Consider the following 8,781-nt stretch of genomic DNA (forward strand, 5'->3'; position numbering starts at 1 on the left):
AGAAGAAGAAGAAGAAGAAGAAGAAGAAGAAGGAGGAGGAGGAGGAGGAGGAGGAAGAGGAGAAGAAGAAGAAAGGAGGAGGAGGAGGAGAAGGAGAAGAAAAAAAAAAAGAAAGGAACAAAGAAACACACTAGCCCCCTCAGATGAGAAAGAATCAGCACAAAAACGCCAGCAATTCAAAAAGCCTCAGTGTTTCCTTACCTGCAAAAGATTGCATTAGCTCCCTGATGGATCCTAACAAGATTGAAATGTCTTAAATGACAGACATAAAATTCAGAATCAGGTTAACAAAGAAGTTCAACAAGATTCAAGAGAACGCTGAAATCCAAAGAAAGCCAAAAATTGAATCCAGACTGGAAAGCCAGTATCACCATATTAAGAAAGAACCAACTGAAATTCTGGAATTGAAAAATTCACTACAGAAATTTCAAAATATAGTTGGAAATCTTAACAACAGAAAAACAGACAGTAGGCTCTTCCTGTTAGTCTCCGCTGCTACTTCTTGGCTTTGGGAGGCCCAGGTGGCTCTGCAGCAGCCTCTGCCACCCTGTGACCTGTAGGTATTGGGACATCCCTAGTTGATGCCAAGACATCCGGGAAGCCAAGGAATGGACTCCGTGGCTTTTGAGGATAGAGCTGTGAACTTTACCCAAGAGCAATGGGCTTTGCTAGATACTTCTCAGAAGAATCTCTACAGACAAGTGATGCAGGAAACTTGCAGGAACCTGGCTTCTGTAGAAATCATATGGTACAGAGACTGTGTGAAAGCAAAGAAGGTAGTCAGTATGGACAAGTTGTCACTCAAATTCCAAATTTTGATCTGAACGAGAACATTTCTACTGGATTAAAACAATGTGAATGCAGTATTTGTGGAACAGTCTTTGTACGTCTTTCCCTCCTTAATAGGCACATCCTAGCTCACTCAGGATACAAACCATATGGAGAGAAGCAATATAAATGTGAACAGTGTGGGAAATTCTTCATTTCTGTTCCACGTGTTAGAAGACACATGATAATGCACAGTAGAAATCCAGCTCACAAATGTACAATATGTAGGAAAGCTTTTTATTTTCTCAATTCAATTGAAAGACATCAGAGAACTCACACAGGAGAAAAACCCTATAAATGTAAACAATGTGGTAAAGCATTCACTGTTTCCGGTTCTTGCCTAATACATGAACAAACTCACACTGGAGAGAAACCCTACTAATGTAAGGAATGTGGGAAAACATTCAGATTTTCTTGTTCTTTTAAGACGCATGAAAGGACTCACACTGGAGAAAAACCCTATAAATGTACCAAATATGATAAAGCCTTCAGCTGTTCCACTTCCCTTCATTACCATGGAAGCATTCATACTGGAGAGAGATCCTATGAATGCAAACAATGTGGCAAAGTCTTTAGTCCTTTGCGTTCCCTTTGTAACCATAGAAGTACTCATACTGGAGAGAAACCCTATGAAAGTAAACAATGTGACCAAGCCTTCAGTCGCCTCAGTTCCCTTCACCTCCACGAAAGAATTCATACTGGAGAAAAACCCTATGAATGTAAGAGATGCGGTAAAGCCTACATTTGTTCCAGTCACCTTACTCGCCACGAAAGAAGTCATGATATAGAGGCTGGGTGTAGTGACTCAGCCTGCTGTCCCAGAACTTTGGGAGGTCAAGGTGTGTGTATTGCTTGAGCCCAGGAGTTCATAACCAGCCTGGATTCAAACAATGTGAAACAACCTGGGCAACATGGTGAAACCCTGTCTCTACAAAAAATAAAATAATGCTGGGCGTGGTGGCTCACGCTGGCTGCTTGGGAGGCTGAGGCAGGAGAGTGGCTTGAACCCAGGAGGCAGAGCTTGCGGTGAGCCAAGATCGCACCACTGCACTCCAGCCTGGGCGACAGAGTGAGACTCCGTCTGAAAAAAAAAAAGAAAAAAGAAAAAAGAAAATAATTAGCTGGGCATGGTGGCACATTTCAGTTGTGTTAGTTCTTTTTCAAGGACATAAAAAGCCACGGGGGTTTGGGGGGAAGCCCTGTGCATGTGGATAACGAGGTCAGGAGATAGGGACCATCCTGGCCAACATGGTGAAACCGCCTTTCTACTGAAAATACAAAAATTAGCTGGGTGTGGTAGCATATGCTTGTAGTCCCAGCTACTCGGAAGCTGGGGCAGGAGAATTGCTTGAACCCAGGAGGTGGAGGTTGCAGTAAACTGAGATTGTGCCACTGCACTTCAGCCTGGTGACAGAGTGGGACTCCATCTCAAATAAATAAATAAATAAATAAAGCCCCTTGAATGTAAGAGAAGTGGTAAAACATTTACTATTTCCCATTCCCTCATAAACATGAAAGAGCTCACACTGCAGAGAAACCTTAAGAATGTAGGAAATGTGGTCAAGCCTTCAGATTTTCCTGTTTTTGAAGATTTGGGAGGACTCAGAATGGAGAAAAGCCTTTTGAATTTAAATTTGTGGTAAGGCCTTCAGTTGTGTTAGTTCCATTTGAAGACATCAGCTCATTCCTGAGAAAAACCCTATGAATGTCCAGAATATGGGAATGTTTCATTTCTCTCATACCCACTCAAGGACATATGAAAATGCACACTGTAGCTGGCTGGACCTTGTAAATACAAGAACGTACACAGGATTAAAACTTTAATAGTTTAGAAACTGCAAGAATATTTTCAGTTTTAACATTTACTTGAAAAGTCATGTGAAAACTCCCACTGGAAAGAAGTTCTGTAAGTGAAGCGTTTCTAATTTGTAAAGCCTGATGCAAATTAATTATTGTGCAGTGCTTGAAAAAAATGTATGAAATGTTACACAAGTTACAAGTATACTGTTTTCATCGGTGGCTCATTCTTAAAGACTCTTGAGTATGCATTTCACCTTGTTTTGCAGGGCAACTTTGAGGTGAGAGTTCTGTAAATGCTCTTTAAGCAGGAGTACTTGAATTTCATAGATAGTGATATTTTCTTAAGTTTGTTGGTAGAAATTTGGTCTATTCATTTGATAATGTGCTGGATTAATGGTTGAATTTTGATGTTTTTCTAATATGTACGTAAGTTTAATTTTTTTTATTTCTTTTTTTTTTTTTTTTTTTTTTTGAGATGGAATCTCACTCTGTTGGCCAGGCTGGAGTGCAGTGGTGCGATCTCGGCTCACTGTGATGTCCGCCTCCTGGGTTTGAGCGGTTCTCCTGCCTCAGCCTCCCAAGTAGCTCGGACTACAGGCGCCCGCCACTACGTCCAGCTGATTCTTTGTGTTTTTGGTAGAGACAGGGTTTCACCATGTTGGCTAGGCTGGTCTTGAACTCCTGACCTCATGATTTGCCCGCTTCGGCCTCCCAAAGTGCTGGGATTACAGGCCTGAGCCACCACACCCAGCCAAGTAAGTTTCATTTGTATGTATTGTCCTGTGATTAATGGACCAGTGAATAATGATTGTGAATTGTTGGGATTGTCTTACTAGCCTCATTTGGCAAATTTTGATTATCCCTTGTCCATTATACACATTCCACCTTTTTTTATTAAAGGAAAAACTACTCTTGATGTAAAGATGTTTATTTTTTGCTAATAATGAGTTGGTATTAATTCCTAAGTACATAAAGTTTACCATAGAGTAAAAACAAAACCAAACAAAACAAAAGAACAGACCAAGCTAAGGAAATAATTTTAGTATTCAAAGACCAGTTCTTTGAATCAGTCCAGTTAGATTAAAAAAAAAAAAAAGAAGAAGAAGAAGAATTTTAAAAACTGAACAAAGCCTCCAAGAAATATGTGATTATGCAGAGAGACCAAATATATGATTCACTGGCATTCCTGAGAGACAAGAGGAAAGAGTAGTAAGCCACTTGGAAAACATATTTTCTAGCGAGGATAGCATGCAAACTCAAGAAATTCAGAGAATATTTGCAAGACAGTACATAAGACAAATATCCCCAAGACACATAGTCATCAGACTTTTGAAGGTCAATGTGCAAGAAAAAAATGTTAATAGCAGCTAAAAAAAAGGGTCATATCACTTACAACGGGAAACATATTAGGCTAACAGCTGACATCTTGGCTTGAATCTTAGAAGCCAGAAGAGATTAGGAGATCATTTCCAGTATCCTTAAAGAAAAAAAATCCCAACCAACAATTTCATATCCTGCCAAACTAAGCCGCATAAGCAAAGGAGAAAAAATATTTTCCAGGTATGCAAGCAATAAGAGAGTTTGTTACCACTATACAAGCCTTACAGTTATGCTGAAGACAGATTTAAAGATAGAAATGAAAGAAAAATACTCACTATCACAGAAACACACTTAATTATATAGCCCACAGACCCTAAAATGTAACTACATTATCAAGATTTCAAAGCAACCAGCTAACTCTACCACAGCAGGATCAAAACCTCACATATTAATATTAAGCTTAAATGTAAATGGTCTAAACACCCTACTTAAAAGGCAGAGTGGCAAGCTGGAAAGAAAACAAGACCTAACCTTTTTCTGCCTTCAAGAGAACATCTCACATGTAATGACATCAATAGGCTCAAAGTAAAGGAACAGAGAAGAACTATATGCAAATGGATAACAAAAAGAGTAGGGAACACTATTCACGTGTTAGATAAAACATACTTTAAACCGATGGCAATAACAAAAGACAATGAAAAGCATTACATAATGATATGAGTTTCAATTGAACAAGAAGACTGAACTATCTTAAACATATATGTACTCAGTTTGGGAGGATCCAGATTCATCAACAAGTACTTCCAGACCCACAGAAAGACATAGACAGACACCGAATAATAGGGGGTACTTTAACACCCCATTAACAGTGTTAGATCTTCAAGGCAGAAAACTAACAAAGAAATATTGAACTTAAATTCAAAACATGACCAATTAGACCTAATGACATCAACAGAGTATTCCACCTAAAATCAAACAATATATATTCTTCTCATCTGCACACAGTACATACTTTAAGACTGGCAATATTCTGGGCCATAAAGCAAGTCTCAATAAAATTTTAAAAACTCAAAATCCAATCAAGCATATTCTAGAACCATAGTAGAATAAAAATTAGAAATCAATATGAAGAGCATCTGTAAAAAATCATACAATTACACAGAAACTAAATAACTTTTTTCTGAATGCCCTTTGTACAAACAATTAAATTAAGGCAGAAATCCAAAACTGGTTTGAAATAAAAGAAAACAAAGACAGAACATACCAAAATCTCCAGAATGTGTTTTAAAAAGTGTTAGGAAGACAGATTATAGTGCTAAATGCTTACATCAAGAAGACAGAAAGATGTCAAATTAAGAATATAACATCATACCTGGAAACTAGAAAAAATGACAACAAAGTAACCCCAAAGGTACCATAAGAAAAAATAACTAAAATCCAAACAGAACTAAATGAAATTGAGACCCAAAAATTCATACGAAAGATCAACAAAAATAAAAATTGGTTCTTTGAAAGAATAAATGAGGTCTATAGACCATTATCTAGACTCACAGAGACAAAAAGAGAGGAGATCCAAATATGCAACTCAGAAACAACAAAAACGACATTATAACCAGTCCCACAGAAATACAGAAGATCCTTAGAGACCATTATTAACACCTATATGCACATAAACTAGAAAATGTAGGAAAAAATGGATAAATTCCTGGAAACACATGACCAACAAATACTGAATCAAGAAGAAACCCTTAACAGACCAATAATGAGTTCTAAAATTGAGTCAGTGATTTAAAACACCTACCAAATAATAAAAACCCTTTGTATATTCTACCAGAGAAACAAAGGTACAAAAGTTACTGAGACTATTCCAAAAAATCAAAAAGGAGGAACTTATCTCTAACACATTGTATAAAGTTAGCCTTGTCTTGATACCAAAATCTCACAGACACAATAAAAAAAGGAAACTATAGACTAATATACCTGATGAACATAGGTACAAAAAGCCTCAATAAAATACTGCCAAACCAAACCCAGAAGTACATAAAACAGTTAATTCAACACAGTCAAATAGGCTTTATTCCGGGGATGCAATGTGGGTTCAACATACACCAATCAATAAGTGTGATTCACCACATAAACAGAATTGAAAACAAAAACCATATGATAATCTCAATAGATGAAAAAAATCTTTCAATAAAATACAACACCACTTCACAGTAAAAAAAAAGAAAAAAAAAAACTAAAGAAACTAGGCATTGAAGTAACATACTTCAAAATAATAAGAGCCATCTATGACAAACCCTTCACCAACATTATACTGAATGGGCCAAAGCTATAGTCATTCACCCTAAGACCCAGGACAAAACAAGAATGCCTGCTCACACAACTCCTATTCAACATAGTACTGGAAGTCTTAATTAGAGCAATAAGGTAAGAGAAATAAATAAAAGGCATACAAATAGAAAAAGATGTCAAATTATCTCTCTTCACTGTTGACATAATCTTATACCTAGAAAACGCTACATACTCTGCCAAAAGGTACCTAAAGCTGATAAACAACTTCAGTAAAGTTTCAGGATACAAAGTATATATACAAAAATATTTGGCATTTCCACACATCAATAATGTTCAAAAATTGAAAGCCAAATTATAAAAACAACAACAATCAAATTCACAATAGCCACACACACACACAAAAAAAATACCTAGAAATACATCTAACCAAGGAGGGAAAATATCTCTACAAGCAAAACTACAAAAAACTGCTGAAAGAGATCAGTGATGACACAAACAAATGAAAAAATATTCCATGTTCATGGACTGGAAGAATCAGTACCCTTAAAATGGCCATATTGCCCAAAGCAATCTACAGATTCAACACTGTTCCTATAAAATTAGCAACATCATTTTTCACAGTATTAAGAAAAACTATTCTAAAATTCAGATGGAACAAAAAAGAGTTCAAATAGCCAAATTAATCCTAAGCAAAAGAACAAAGCAGGATGGATTACATTACCGAAATGCAAACTACCTTACAAAGTTACAGTAATTAAAATAGCATGGTGCTGGTACTAAAACAGACACATAGTCTAATGGAAGAGAATAGAGAACTCAGAAAAAAAAGAAAGAAAAAAAAAAGCCACACACCTACAACTACCTAATCTTTTACAAAGTCTACAAAAATACACTATAAGGAAAGGACTCTCTATTCAATAAATGATATTGCAATAACTGGCTAACTATATGCAGAAGAATGAAACTAGACTCCTACTTTTCAATTCTTGTATACTTGTACATATACAAGAATTAAGGTGGATTAAAGATTTAAAAGTAAAATCTTGAACTATGAAAATCCTATAAGAAAACCCAGGAAACACTATGTTGAACATCAGCCTTGGCAAATAATTGATGATTAAGTACTCAAAAGCAATCACAACAAAAACAAAAATTACCAAGTAGATCTAATTAAATTATAGAGCTTTTGCACAGCAAAAGAAACTAACAGAGTGTATTAGTTTGTTCTCATGTTGCTAATAAAGACATACCCAACACTGGGTAATTTATAAAGGAAAGAGGTTCAATGGATTAACAGTTTCACATGGATAGGGAGGCCTCACAATCATGGCAGAAAGCAAGAGAGAGTCAAAGGCACGTCTTACATGCTGGCAGGCAAGAGAGAGCTTGTTCAGGTGAACTCTCCTTTATGAAACCATGAGATTTTGCGACACTTATTTACTACCACAAGAACAGTATGGGGGAAACTGCCCCCATGATTCAATTATATCCACCTGTCCTCCACCCTTGACATGTGGGGATTATTAAAATTCAAGGTGAGATATGGGTGGGGACACAATGAAACCACATCACAGGGTAAGCAGAAAATCTACAGAATTGTAGAAAATATTCACAAATTTTGAATCTGACAAAGATCTAATATCCAGAATCTATAAGGAACTTGAATCAACTAATAAAAAAAAAAAAAATCAAAAAAGGACATGAACAGACACTTCTCAAAAGAAGACATGCAAGCAGCTAACAAATATATGAAAAAATGCTCAAAATCTCTAATCATCAAATAAATACCAATAAAAACAATGAAATACCATCTCTTATGTGTCAGAATGGCTTTTATTAAATGGGCAAAAAACAACTGTTTGTGAGGCTGCAGAGAAACAGGAATGCTTATACGCTGTTGGTTGGGACATTAACTTAATTCAACCACTGTAGAAAGCAGTTTAGAGATTCCTTAAAGAACTAAAAATAGAACTATCATTCCACCCAGTAGTCACATTACTGAGTATTTATCCAAAGGAAAAGAAATTGTTCTACCAAAAAGACACACACACTCATATGTCCATTTCAGCACTATTCACAATAGCAAAGACCTGGAATCAACCGAGGTGCCCATCAGTAGTGGACTGGATAAAGATAATGTGGTACATACACATCATGAGACACTACACCATCAAAAAAAGAATGAAATTGGGCCAGGCACGGTGGTTCATGCCTGTAATCCCAACACTTTGGGAGGCCAAGGCAGGTGGATCACCTGAGGTCAGGAGTTCGAGACCACCCTGGCCAACATGGTGAAAACCAGTCTTTACTAAAAATACAAAAATTAGCTAGTTTTGTGGTGGGTGCTTGTAATCCCAGCTACTCAGGAGGCTGAGGCAGGAGAATCACTTGAAATCAAGAGGTAGAAGTTGCAGTGAGCTGAGGTCATGCTACTTCTTCACACCAGCCTGGGTGACAGAGTGAGACTCTGTCTCAAAAAAAAAAAAAAAAAGAAATCATATTCTTTGCAGCAACGTGGATGGAGCTGGAAGCCATTAT

At 36.8% G+C, this 8,781-nt stretch overlaps 1 pseudogene; it reads left to right on the plus strand.

The window, feature by feature from the left end:
- The first annotated feature begins 608 nt into the window (after positions 1-608).
- LOC105548257 lies at positions 609-1,684 on the plus strand (annotated as a pseudogene).
- Positions 1,685-8,781: the final 7,097 nt, after the last annotated feature.

The sequence above is a fragment of the Mandrillus leucophaeus genome, unplaced genomic scaffold (assembly GCF_000951045.1).
Source record: "Mandrillus leucophaeus isolate KB7577 unplaced genomic scaffold, Mleu.le_1.0 Scaffold406, whole genome shotgun sequence".
In the NCBI taxonomy this organism is placed as follows: Eukaryota; Metazoa; Chordata; class Mammalia; order Primates; family Cercopithecidae; genus Mandrillus; species Mandrillus leucophaeus.